Here is a 14,081-nt window from a genome sequence, read left to right as displayed (position 1 = left end):
ATTCATTGAAGAAAAAAGCAGAAAATATAAAATCAGTCCTAATTCCACTTTATTTTTGGTTTACATTCTCCTAGACTTTTTCTTAAAGATGTGTGTATGAATTTTTTTTTTTTTTAACAAAAATGAGGTCATACAGGACGTACTGCTTGTACTTAATCTTATGGTACATCCTTATCTATTTCCTCAGGATAAATCCCTTAAAGTGAAATTGATAAGCAAAGGGCAGGCACTTTGTAAAGATGTGTGATGTATATTTCCAGTTGCTCTACAGAGAAGTTGTACCACCACACACCAGCAGAAAATGGGAGGGCCTTTCCCCATGCATCCTCACTAATACTGCCACCTTAAAACAAAACAAAACAAAACAAATCCAAACATTGTAAATGTAATGGTCCAGTGTATTTCATTTCATTGAAGTTCTATAGAACTTCAGCAGTACTTTCATGTGTTTATGGCAATTTCATGCTTATCCTTTTGTGGATCGCTTTTTCGTGTTACTTGTTTATTTTTCCATTGGAGTGTTCTTCTTTCAATTAATTTGAAGAGATCAATTGGATTATCAATTAATTTGAATTGATCAATTGATTAATTTTGTTCCCTGGTTAACTCAGGCTGTGTGAGGGAGGTTACATCCTTTCCTCCCATTTTGGTTGTATGGACCAGCCGTGAGGGTGGAGAACAGAGCTGACCTGCGCTCCTTTGGCCAGTCTGTTTGTATGTGGCTTCTTTTCAAGGCTCTGAGATAAACCGTGATGTACCAAAATGAAAGCTGCATGGGGTGGTAGGAATCAGGAACTGGGAAATGTGAAGTGTTAAGAAATCTTTGACAGAAAACCAAACTCTCAATATAAAACTCCTTTTCCCAAAACCTGAATGTTCAAGATTGAAAAAAGGCTTGCTTATTAAATGTTATTACTTCCTTGTAATAGATGCAGTAATTATAACTGTAACTTTCTGCCATATGTCAACACAGCTTTGGAGTCATACAGGCTTTTTGTTGGTGTGGCTCTGGACAGACAGGTCTGGGTTGGATTCCACATTCTGCCACTTCCCAGCTCTGTGACCTGAAATAAGTTACCTGATCTCTCCAAGCCTCAGTTTCTTCCTCTGGAAAATGGAGTTGACCATCATAGCTAACTCACAGCAGTACTGCAGGGACTGAATGAGAAAATGAACACTAAATGTTTTGTAAAGGGCCATGCACATATTAAACACTCAATTACTATTTCTGTTATCCATTCTCAATATTATGTTATTATTCCTATTCTTATCAGCATGAATTTGTTCCAGGAACTACATCCTGAGCTCCAAACAATTAATTCACAAGCCCTTTTGGGAATACAGTCCATTTGTTGGCTGGACCCCTCAGCGAAAGTTGGTGACTTACAGACAGATACAAACTTTGGTGAAATGGCCAGTAAAATATTGCCACCATTAGGTGGCGCCAGTGCCCAGCGGATCCGTGCTTGGACGCCAGCATCACCCAGGCAACAAGGGCAGGCAGGGGCTGAATCTGTACTGCAAAGGGGCAGCCCTCGGTGGGGAAACACTGAGGAGAGCAGCGGTGGTCTCAGGCTCCTGTCTGCTTTGATACGGCCGCACATATGGCCCCCGTGCCCCCATACACCCACACCCCCATTTGCCCTGACACTCCTCAGCATGCCCCCAGGCCCCCGAAGTTTCTTACAAGACTCCTCCTCCCCAAGCTTTCCTCCCGTCCAGGGCTCCACATGCCCCCTTCATGTCCTTGGCACACTTTTGACAGCATTCTGACCCTCCTCCACGCCCTTCTCAGGGGGCGGTGCCCATGTCCTGCTGCCCTGTCACCGGCGCAGTGTCAGCCTGGGCAATCCTGAAAACAGCACCCCCAATCCCTTGTTTTGGGTTGTATCTGTGGGTTTTTCTTGTTTTCCCATGGGGCATGACCCTGGGCTTTTGAGTATCCATTTGAACCAGTGCCCTTAGCTCATCCTGCAGTTCCTAAGTGTCACGTGCCCTTTATCCCAATGGCTGTGACCTTGGGCAGGCTGGCTAGTCTCCCAGGCCTCATTTGGGGTATTAATACATGTACCTTGCAGTGAGGCTTTACCGAAGTAACATATGAAACGGCCCTTCTCAGTACCTAGGTCAAAGATCAATGACTATCACTCACTTATTCATTCAATTCATGCCAGAATATGAGCTCTCTCCTCTCTGGCTCCAAGCTGTGGGAAGGTGCCATCCCACTAGACCTCCCTTTGGTCCTGTGAGGTTCTGACACCTCACTGGAGAGAGGGTCTCTGCTTTTTTCTCCCTGCTTTGGGTTTCCTGTAAGATGCGGCTGTGGTCCTAGTTGTTAAGAGTCATGTTTGGCTTGGCAATATGGGGGCTTTCTGGCCCTGGATATTGCTTTTCCTCCATTTCAGTTGTGGGCTTGGGCCAGGCAGCCTTTGGGGGACAGTGTCGTCTTGGCTCGAAGGTTGTTGTTTTCCACCCCCCATTAGCACACAGTGGGTAATGTGGCAGGTCAGAGGGGCAGGTCAGAGGGGCAGGCCAGAGCTCCCGGGTGCGGAGACCTGACTATGAGCCTGTGTTCAATGGGACAGGGCTGATCTTCAGAGCTGCAAATAACACCAACAATTCGTCTTGATGTTCTAGTGGAGTCTGCAGTCTGTAACGGAACACAGATGTGGACATATAAAATTAAGCTGCCGCTGGGCATCTTGGGGCAGAGGCTGGAGGAGAGCCCCTGACTGGTGGGTTCTTGGTCTTTGGCTTGGCTGCCCCAGGGCTGTGGTCACAGTGGGTGTCGCTAGCAGAGATGGAAGGTCCAGCTCCTTACCTGGGGCTTTTTACCTTTACACTGGAGGGCCCCCCTGAGGTCCCAGCAGGGAGATACAGGGCACACTGAGACCCACCATTCAAGACCTTGGCTGGTAGGGTCACGTATAAGAGCTAATCAAGTCAACTCACTGTCTTTCTTCTCTTCTCCCTGCTGTCCAACGAGATCAGGCACTGCAGAATGATTTTTTTCCCCTGGAGAGCGCCTAGGAAGATCTGTATGTAAGGGTCAGAAGGGAGCACCCACAGGTCTTATGTAGAGCATCCTGGGTCTTCACCCCGTTCCTGGTATATTCTTTCCCTGGTGATGTGATTGTGGGGAGGTCACAGAGCCACTCTGAGCCTTGGTTTGGGCCACCCACTGCCTAGGGCTTCATGATCCCCAAGTTCTTTGCCAGCCCTAAAAATCTAATGGTGGAAGGAACAACTGCCCCATGCTGCATAAGGGGCCTGAGGGTGGCTCAGCCCAGCCCAGCCTCCCTGCTGGGAAATAAAATAACTCAGGCTCCTACTGTGCTCTAGTCCTCACAGGCAGAGTAAGGAGAATGTCCATCACTAGAGCTACCCACTTCTCAGCTTGCCAGCTCCAAACCCATGGATGATATCATTGGAGAGCACTGATTAGATGGTGCATGTTAGAGTTCCCTAGAAAGCTTTTAAAAAATATCAGTGCGTGGGTACTGCAGACCTGTTAAAGTATAATCTCTAGGGTGGGGTCCCAGCATCATAGTGTTTACCATATACCAAGTGATTCTAATGAGTGTCCGGCGTTGAGAACCCCCGTGGAGTCACTTTCCTGCTTACAAATTGTATGTATTTAATGGTACAGGTCTCCCTGCTTTCCATGTCCCCTGGAAAGGGCTCTCTCTCCCCCCTTCGGTAGCTCCAGCTTGTATATTTAATATGTTGAGTTGATTTGACTTGTTGGAGTGTACCCACGCCTTCGCAATGTAACATTTTAGGCCATTTAAAACCTTTTGCTACTCAGAGTCTGGTTCCCAGATCAGCAGCATCAGCATCACTTGAGAGCTCGTTACCAATGCTGCCCCTTCCCCACCTCCTAAGTCAGCACTGGTGTTTTACCAACATCCCAGGTGGTTCTTATGCATATTAAATTCTGAGAAGCACTGGTTTAAAAGAGCATTCTTCTCTCTCACCATTTTTCTAAGTGAAAAATTTCAAACATACAGTGGAACTGAAAGCGTTTCCCAGCGGATACCCCCAAAGCAGTTCTTTGGTCACAGCCCAGCATCCGTAGGGGACAGCGTTCTGCGGAGCCTTCCTGGAGCGGGTGCATGTGTTGCTTCTCCACGGTGCCTATTGTGCGTCCCATTTCAGGGACTGTGGGCTCTGGGGACAGGATGTGTATTAGGGCAACTCTGTACGTCTATGATTTTATTATCCATGCAACACAGTTCCATCACTGCTGGTGGTCTGTGTAGGTCTCCGCTTTGCAATTTTAGTCCTCTGATGAGTGTTTTTCATCTTTGAATCTCCAGCTCTCTGATGATGCCTGGCACATAGTATGTACTCAAAATATCTTTCTTGAATGGACTCTCCATCTCTCATCATGAACAACATGGCAAGAGTAATTAATTCAAGGAGCAGAGAGGTTAATTGAGTCACCCGATAACAGTTAATATAAATTTGGTGAGCTGGAGAGAAACGAAAATTGACTAAGTCAATACAATTTTGTCTTTCTGGGAGCTGTCTGTGTCTTCATTTTCTAAGGGCAACTGGCAGGCAGCTCTCTTCCTGGCGGGTGCAAGTCTCCATCGAACTTTGAAGACAAGTGGCTGCTTTGTGCTTTGAAATTGGGTTTGCAGGGCTTCCCTGGTGGCGCAGTGGTTAAGAATCCGCCTGCCAATGCAGGGGACACGGGTTCGAGCCCTGGTCCGGGAAGATCCCACATGCCGTGGAGCAGCTAAGCCTGTGTGCCACAACTACTGAAGCCCGCGTGCCTAGAGCCCGTGCTCTACAACAAAAGAAGCCACCACAATGAGAAGCCTGCGCACCGCAATACAGAGTAGCCCCCGCTCACCGCAACTAGAGAAAGCCTGCGCGCAGCAACGAAGACCCAACGCAGCCAAAAATAAATAAATAAATAAATTAATTAATTAATTAAATAATTTATAAAAAAGAAAAAAAAAAAAGAAATTGAGTTTGCAGAAGAAGAAAACGCCTCCCTTTCCCAGAGCTGGTCTCACGTTTGTATTTGATGGGGATTATATTTGGGAAGAGTGGGGAATTAAGAATCTTGTGAAGGACACTTCTCCACAATCCACCTCTTTCCATTCCGCCTTCTGTCCAGCACAGGGGAGATGAATGCACCATGGGTGTTCTGAGAGCACAGCAGTTCCCCTCTGCCCCAAGCCATGAAGAAATGCCCCCTGCTTGGTGAAATCCTTTTCATCCTCTAAAGCCCACTGCAGGTGTCACCTTCTCTGAAAATCATCCTCCAGTCCTCGCTCCCTCAAGCCCAATCTATCACCCCTCCGCCTTTCCTCCCAACCTTCCCAGTCTGTGTGGAAGCCCTTGCTGTCTACGCTCTGATTTCTAGGAACTTCTTGAAGGCAGGGAGAATGGTTTTTCTCTCTCAGAATCTGGAAAAAAGCAAATGTGGTCCTACCACCAGTCCACCTTCCTTAAGTGTCCTGACTCTCCCTCCTCGCCTGTCTGAATCCCAGGCACCCTGGAACGCTAGAAGGTCCTGTTGGGAGGCCTCCCCTACCCCAGACAGCGTCTGAGTGCTCATCTTTCCCTTCCTCAAGTCCATTATTTAGGCTTGGTGTTTCCTTGAGCTTTTGCTCATTTCACACAGACTAGTTCACAAAAATGTAAGGACTCTGAGTCAAGGTCCACTGCAAAGGAGACACAGGCCTGTGGGACACAGTTTATGGAAGGACACTGCCCTCTCTCCACACGGAGCCCCCAGGCCAACCACTGACCCTCGTCTCCACATCATAGCCTAGATGTGGCTGGATCATGTGGATATATATTTCCTGATGTGGATCAGCCTCCTCTGTTTATTTTATTAAATGCATATCTTTCTGTAAATTATAGGCATGTGTTTCCTCTGTTAAGTGCTCTAGGTTAGATAAAGAGAATCGTAAATCAGCCAAATAGACCTGCACAAGCAGGAAGTGCACTGAGAGTGGGAAAGAGTGACCAGCCTGCTGGTTGCTGCAGGTACAGCAGCACAACAGGTAGAAAGAGGCTGCACTACCTACGGGGCTGCGAGTAGGAGAATTGGCCAGACACCCTCAGAGAGCTGACTTGACATTTAAAAAGTTATTTTTATTTTATTGAGATATAATTGACATATAATATCGCATTAGTTTCAGGTGTGCAATGAAAATTGTTTTTCCATGTGATGAGAACTTTTAAGATCTACTGCCTTAGCAACTTTAAAATACACAATATTTTTAACCATTGTCATCATGCTGTAGATTATATCCCCAGGACTTGTTTATCTTATAACTGGAAGTTTGTACCTTTTGACCCCTTTCACCCAGTCCCCCCATCCCACCCACCCTGCCTCTCTGGTAACCACAGATCTCATATCTTTTTCTATGAGTTTTTTTTTTTTTTCTTTTAGATTCTACATATTAGTGAGATCATACAGTATTTGTCTTTCTCTGTCTGATTTATTTCATTTAGCAAGATGCCTTCAAGGTCCATCCATGTTGCTGTGAATGGCAGGATTTTCTTCTTTTTTATGGCTGAAGAGTATTTCATTGTGTGTGTATGTACATATGCACACAATGGAATATTATAATATATATATGGATATATATCACATCTTCTTTATCCGTTCATCCATCCACGGACACTTAGACTGTTTCCATGTCTTGGCTATTGTAAATAATACTACAGTGAACATGGGGGTACAGCTACCTTTTCAAGTTAGTGTTTTCACTTCCTTCAAATAAATACCCAGAAGTGGAATTGCTGGATCACATGGGAGTCCTACTTTAAAATTTTTGAGGAACCTCCATACTGTTCTCCATAATGGCTGCACTAATTTACAATCTTGATGCCTTGTCTCCTGGCAGATGAAGCCTCTGGATGACCCCTTAATTATAATGCAATACTAGCAAGGCCTAGTGAAGAAAATAGCAAAACGAGTTGGGGCATCAGGGTGGAAAGGACAGTGGCTGGGGAGCAGTGAAGAAGAGGAAAGAGGTGGATAAAAGGAGGGATGGTCCCACTTCATTGCATGTAAGGAAAATGTTCCTTGTACCTGAGTCTTGGCTGGAGTGTGGCTCCTTTCAGGCCCCCGTAGGGTCAGGGCTCTCAGAGGGAATAGAGTGAAAATCATTCCCCTGCAGGACTCTGGCTGGGGAGCAGGGGCTGGAGACAGCCTTCCGGGTAGGGTAGCGTCGGTGTCCTGTGCTTGCCTGCTGCTTGGTCTGATTCCTGGCCAGGGTCTGGGTAAATAGAGAGCCAGCAATACTCACTTACGTTTTTCTTATCTCCCTGTATTTTCTCATTTCCCTCCCTCCTAGTCCAACAGGTAGCGGCCTCCATGCTCATTGTCTCAAGGAGACTTGTGGCAGGGAGGGAAGCAGAAATAACTAGCGATTCTTTTTGACCTTTGTGTTCTGAATGCCTCTGTTGAGGGACCTTAGAGGCTTTGCAGAGGGGCTGAAAGGCAGTGGTGAGGGGACCTGTGGAAGAAATATCGATATAAAGGTAGTAGGATTTCCCCAGATTGGAAAAAGGTTCCTGAGGCCTTGGTGGTGCTGGGTCAGGGAGGGAGAACAAGAGAGATGGTGGAGGAATGTTCGGCTGCATGAGCCAAAGGGCCAGTTGCCCACATCCCAGGCAGCTGTCCTCGGGCTCTAGCAGAACCCCTAGAGAGGAGCGTTTGGCTCCAATGCCCACGGGGACCAAGGATGTAGCGTGCATGAGTAGAGGGGCCTGCAGCACCCCTCTAAGCCTGCTGATTCCACCCCTCCCACATGGGTGCTATAGTTGATGCTGCCATACACCACCCAGATCCCCCGTCAGACTAAAGGACTAATTCCCCAGCTGCCAGGAGCTGCCCTCAGCTGAAGAGACATACCTGGTCCAAGGTCTTGCTCCTTTCCAGGGACAGCCACAGCCAATGACTGGTTGATTCAGGAGTATAGAGGCCTGGCTCCTTTCACCACAACAAAAGGGCCACTGCCTCAGAGCTCCTCATGAGGTTGGCTGAGGTCACTGTTGAGACTGCGTGGTAGCCCAGCTTCTTCCTCTGCCCAGTTCCATACCCTTCTCTCTCCTTTCCAGGTTCTGATTCCAAGAGCACTTCTCGCTTAACTTCCTGCATGTTCATCTCTGTCTCAGTGTCGGCTTCAGGGGAACGCACTCTATGACAGGTACAGAAAACGATTTCTCTCCTGTGAGAAAAATGAAAGTGTGCAGCGATGATGCAGGGGTGACGGATGGTAGTTGACATCTGTGGGGCATCTTAGCAACTGGATGGGCTGGAGGACTCAGTCCTCTCTGAAGGGGGCAGCTGCTGCTCAGCCCCAGCTGGTCAGTGCCAAGAACACGTGGGTCCAGTGTTTCTACATCTTTTAAGAGAAGCTGGAAATTTAGATTTTTAAAAAAAAATGTGAAATGTCCTGATTAAAAAAAAATCAGTGTGTGGGCTAAAAAAAAAACAAACCCCAAACCCGTCCAGGCCACAATGGGTTAATAGCCTTTTAGTTTGCGGCCTCGGGTCCAGGCAGACAGGGCCAAAGGCAGTCTCAGGAAATTCCACGCCCAAATGCCAAGCGGACAAGGCTGACCGTGGGGCAGCACAAGCCTTGGGGACAGTAGTTAAGGAACACATGGGTGCCCTGTCCCAGTAAGATTTCTGTGGACAGGCCCAATGGGGAGGGAGTTAGAAACACCCAGAAAGACTGATGTTCAATGTTCAGCCAACCCAATAGGGACTGTGAGTTAGAAATCAAGGGAAGTGGTAGGAATTAAAGAAAGCACAATTCTTGCTCACCTGAGTTTGCAGTTCAAAATTCCCACTACATAGATTGATGATACCAGAGATATGCAAAAGCTGGAAGCTGCTCCAATTATGGGGGCTCCACTCCAATGGGTCTAAGTCACTATCTATAAAATATCAGAGTTTATCAAATCTTATCCAGTTAGATTTAATTGCATTAATACCACTCTTCCATTCTGCCAAAGGTATATCTAAGATTTTTTTTTTTCTAATAACACAAAGAGCTCAAGTCTGGATGAGTTGAAAATAATAACGCTGTAAGAGAATCTAATTGAATGTGTCCCTGCATGGCACCAAGATCTGGGACATGAAAACTCCAAGTTCATGTTAATGGCATTCAAGAAATGGAAATAAATGGTTTCTTTCTTTTCCACCACAATTCATCACAGTATCTAGATACTTCTGTAAATGATTAAAAACCAACCTTAGTCCAGCCCTCTGGTTTCAGACCCTCAAGAAAGGCTGTCCTTGAAAATCTGTGGCATGTTCATTTCAAGAGACACATTTGTGTCAGGTTGACATGTACACATGGATCTCATCACTCCCATCTTCTCCATCAAGGGGAATGTGGAGTAGGGTGATGCTGTCATGGGTCCATCTAAGAGTGCCAATTATAAACAAGATCAGTCCTAGTTCACCCTTGTGCTCTAGTGTCAACACAGTGTTCAGCACAGGGAAGGTTCCTCATGAATAGAACCCCCTCGGTCACTGAGACTAGGACCCCAGCTTAGAGTCCTCCTTGATTTCCTCTTTCTTCTTCATCCCCCACCTCCTTTCACGTAGTGGTCCCCTACCTCCTTTCGCTCCGTGATTCCTCCTGACAGATTCCTTGGATCTCCTTCCCCAAGTCTGCTGTTCTGGTTGAGGGTTGTCTCCTCGTTCTGCACCTGGACTGCCTCATAACACTCACCCTGCTGCAGGTTATGCCCCCACTTGCATGTGGCTGCCAGCAGGATCTTTCTAGAACACAAAACAGATTTCGTTACTTTCATGCTTAGGAATCTACATGACACTTCATTATTTTCAGGCTGAAGTCCAAACTTCTCAGCAAAGCACTCAGTGTTTTCTGCGCCCAGCTTCCCTTCCTGCCATTCACCACCTTCTCCCCACCCTCACATCCCGTGTCACCCTGGACTCCCAGCTGGAGCTGGGAACAGCACCCGTCCCCTGAGATGGTAAGGAGCCAGGGCTCTGCAGTCAGACAGACTAGGTAGTGAGTTCTGCTAACCAAGGCAGGTTAATTCTCTTCCTTAAACCTCCCATCTCCTTGCCAGTAAACCAGGATTGACACTTATGCCAATCCCCACATAAATACCACTCTCTCCAATTCTACCTGCCATCCAGGTTTGCTGTGAGGATAAAATGAGATTGTGAAAAACCTTTAGCAAAGTGCCAGCAAACTGGGGTCAATGGTGAATGAATGCTGGCTGGGCAGAGAGGTCTGGAAGGGGGTATGTAAAAGGCTAACAGTGACTGCCCTGGGTGGTGGGACTCTGGGGGACTTTTTTACTTTCCTCATCATATCTTATGTGAGAATATGTTATGATTTCCTACAACATGCAGGTCTTATCAAGACACAGCTGGAAATGATTTCCTCTCTAGAACCTCCCTAACTTGCCTGGATAGAATGAGTCTCCTGTACCTTCTATTTCCATCAGCACTCTGTACCTGTCTGTGACATAGCCGGCATGGCTGGTGATGGCTCATTTGCCCTCCTGCATTCCACACTGAATCCATGTTTCTGTGGGTCTCTGTTTCCCCAGGACTCTGTCCAGCACTTGGCATCGAGTGTGTGGTGGGCTGTCAGTGCTGGTTCCTTTGACTTGAATGGAGGCCTCTCTCACTAAGAATTGCCCGGGCACTGCATCCCCAGGATTTGGTATTCTTCTATCTAATGTTTATAAGATTTTAGGAAACACACATTTTCAAGAGATACATGTTCTCCCACTGAAAGTCAAGCTGTTCATTGTATGCGGGCAGGTCAGCAGAAAAGAATGCACAGGCAGCCAGGCTTCTCGTGAACCGTGGGAAGTGGCTTCTCTCTCCCTTTCTGGTCCCTGGCCCCCTGGGGATTCCCATGTCCAACCAGCTGAATAAGGACTTTCTGAGCCCCTAAACATGCAGCGCTGCTCGCTCAGACCTAGGTTTGTCAGGACACCTGCTTCTCCCATAGCTACAACTGTCTCCTTGCTTCCTGACAGGAGCCCCCTAAAGCCCAACTTCCTGAAGGCTCATGACCAGCCTGGTGGGCTCATCTGAGAGCAGAGTTCTGTCCTGTGTGTGAGGAGGCCAGGGAGACCCAGGCCCCTCGTTTAGGGGCAAGATGTACTGATTCTTTCCAAGCAGGACATGTTTTGGTTTTAATCCTTACCCTAGGTGGACACTTTAAAATTCCATGTATACCCATTTCCTTACTTTGGAAAAAAGGGTATAGGTAGAGTATAGTGAATGAAACTTAACCCCTTTAAAATTTCACTGTGGGTGATCTTAAGATTCGATGAAATTTTGGAAATAAAAGTCCTACACACATACGTATTCATTGAATGTGTATCAAGGTATAACATAGCAAAGCATGTTGGTTTTTTTTAAACATCTTTATTGGAGCATAATTGCTTTACAATGTTGTGTTAGTTTTTGCTGTATAACAAAGTGAATCAGCTATACGTATACATATATCCTCATAACCCTTCCCTCTTGCGTCTCCCTCCCACCCTCCCCCGTCTAGGTGGTCACAAAGCACCGAGCTGATCTCCCTGTGCTATGCAGCTGCTTCCCACTAGCTATCTATTTTACATTTGGTAGTGCATATATGTACATGCCACTCTCTCACTTCGTCCCAGCTTACCTTTCCCCCTCCCCGTGTCCTCAAGTCCATTCTCTATGTCTGCGTCTTTGTTCCTGCCCTGCCCCTACGTTCTTCAGAACCATTTTTTTTTTTTTAAGATTCCATATATATGTGTTAGCATACGGTATTTATTTTTCTCTTTCTGACTTACCTCACTCTGTATGACAGACTCTAACTCCATCCACCTCACTACAAAAAACTCCATTTCGTTTCTTTTTATGGCTGAGTAATATTCCATTGTATATATGTGCCACATCTTCTTTATCCATTCATCTGTCGAGGGACACTTAGGTTGCTTCCACGTCCTAGCTATTGTAAATAGAGCTGCAATGAACATTTTGGTACATGACTCTTTTTCAATTATGGTCTTCTCAGGGTATATGCCCAGTAGTGGGATTGCTTCGTCGTACAGTAGTTCTATTTTTAGTTTTTTAAGGAACCTCCATACTGTTCTCCATAGTGGCTGTATCAATTTACATTCCCACCAACAGTGCAAGAGGGTTCCCTTGTCTCTACACCCTCTCCAGCATTTATTGTTTGTAGATTTTTTGATGATGGCCATTCTGACTGGTGTGAGGTGATACCGCATTGTAGTTGTGATTTGCATTTCTCTAATAATTAGTGATGTTGAGCATCCTTTCATGTTTGTTGGCAATCTGTATATCTTCTTTGGAGAAATGTCTATTTAGGTCTTCTGCCCATTTTTGGATTGGGTTGTTTGTTTTATTGATATTGAGCTGCATGAGCTGCTTGTAAATTTTGGAGATTAATCCTTTCTCAGTTGCTTCATCTGCAAATATTTTCTCCCATTCAGAGGGTTGTCTTTTCACCTTGCTTATGTTTTCCTTTGCTGTGCAAAAGCTTTTAAGTTTCATTAGGTCCCATTTGTTTATTTTTGTTTTTATTTCCATTTCTCTAGGAGGTGGGTCAAAAAGGATCTTGCTGTGATTTATGTCACAGAGTGTTCTGCCTATGTTTTCCTCTTAAGAGTTTTATAGTGTCCAGTCTTACATTTAGGTCTCGAATCCATTTTGAGTTTATTTTTGTGTATGCTGTTAGGGAGTGTTCTCATTTCATTCTTTTACATGTAGCAGTTCAGTTTTCCCAGTACCACTTATTGAAGAGGCTGTCTTTCCTTCATTGTATATTCTTGCCTCCGTTATCAAAAATAAGATGACCATATGTGCATGGGTTTATTTCTGGGCTTTCTATCCTGTTCCATTGATCTATAATTCTGTTTTTGTGCCAGTACCATACTGTCTTGATTACTGTAGCTTTGTAGTATAGTCTGACGTCTGGGAGCCTGATTCCTCCAGCTCCGTTTTTCTTTCTCAAGATTTCTTTGGCTATTCGGGGTCTTTTGTGTTTCCATACAAATTGTGAATTTTTTGTTCTAGTTCTGTGAAAAATGCCATGGGTAGTTTGATAGGGATTGCATTGAATCTCTAGATTGCTTTGGGTAGTGTAGTCATTTTCACAATGTTGATTCTTCCAGTCCAAGAACATGATGTATCTCTCCATCTGTATGTATCATCTTTAATTTCTTTCATCAGTGTCTTATAGTTTTCTGCATACAGGTCTTTTGTCTCCTTACGTAGGTTTATTCCTAGGTATTTTATTTTTTTTGTTGCAATGGTAAATGGGAGTGTTTTCTTAATTTTACTTTCAGATTTTTCATCATTAGTGTATAGGAATGCAAGAGATTTCTGTGCATTAATTTTGTATCCTGCAATTTTACCACATTCATTGATTAGCTCTAGTAGTTTTCTGGTGACATCTTTAGGATTCTCTATGTATAGTATCATGTCACCTGCAAACAGTGACAGTTTTACTTCTTCTTTTCCGATTTGGATTCCTTTTATTTCTTTTTCTTCTCTGATTGCTGTGGCTAAAACTTCCAAAACTATGTTGAATAATAGTGGTGAGAGTGGACAACCTTGCCTTGTTCCTGATCTTAGAGGAAATGGTTTCAGTTTTTCACCATAGAGAACAATGATGGCTATGGGTTTGTCATATGTGGCCTTTATTATGTTGAGGTAAGTTCCCTCTAGCCAACTTTCTAGAAGGTTTTTTTATCATAAATGGGTGTTGAATTTTGTTGAAAGCTTTTTCTGCATCTATTGAGATGATCATAAGCTTTTTCTCCTTGAATTTGTTAATATGGTTTATCACATTGATTGAATTGCGTGTATTGAAGAATCTTTGCGTTCCTGGGATAAACCCCACTTAATCATGGTGTATGATCCTTTTAATGTGCTGTTGAATTCTGTTTGCTAGTATTTTGTTGAGGATTTTTGCATCTATGTTCATCAGTGATATTGACCTGTAGTTTTCTTTCTTTGTAACATTGTTGTCTGGTTTTGGTATCAGGGTGATGGTGGCCTCGTAGAATGAGTTTGGGAGTGTTCCTCCCTGTGCTATATT

This window comes from Eubalaena glacialis, chromosome 8 (genome assembly GCF_028564815.1).
Source record: "Eubalaena glacialis isolate mEubGla1 chromosome 8, mEubGla1.1.hap2.+ XY, whole genome shotgun sequence".
Taxonomy (NCBI): domain Eukaryota; kingdom Metazoa; phylum Chordata; class Mammalia; order Artiodactyla; family Balaenidae; genus Eubalaena; species Eubalaena glacialis.
This window is presented reverse-complemented; position numbering follows the sequence as displayed.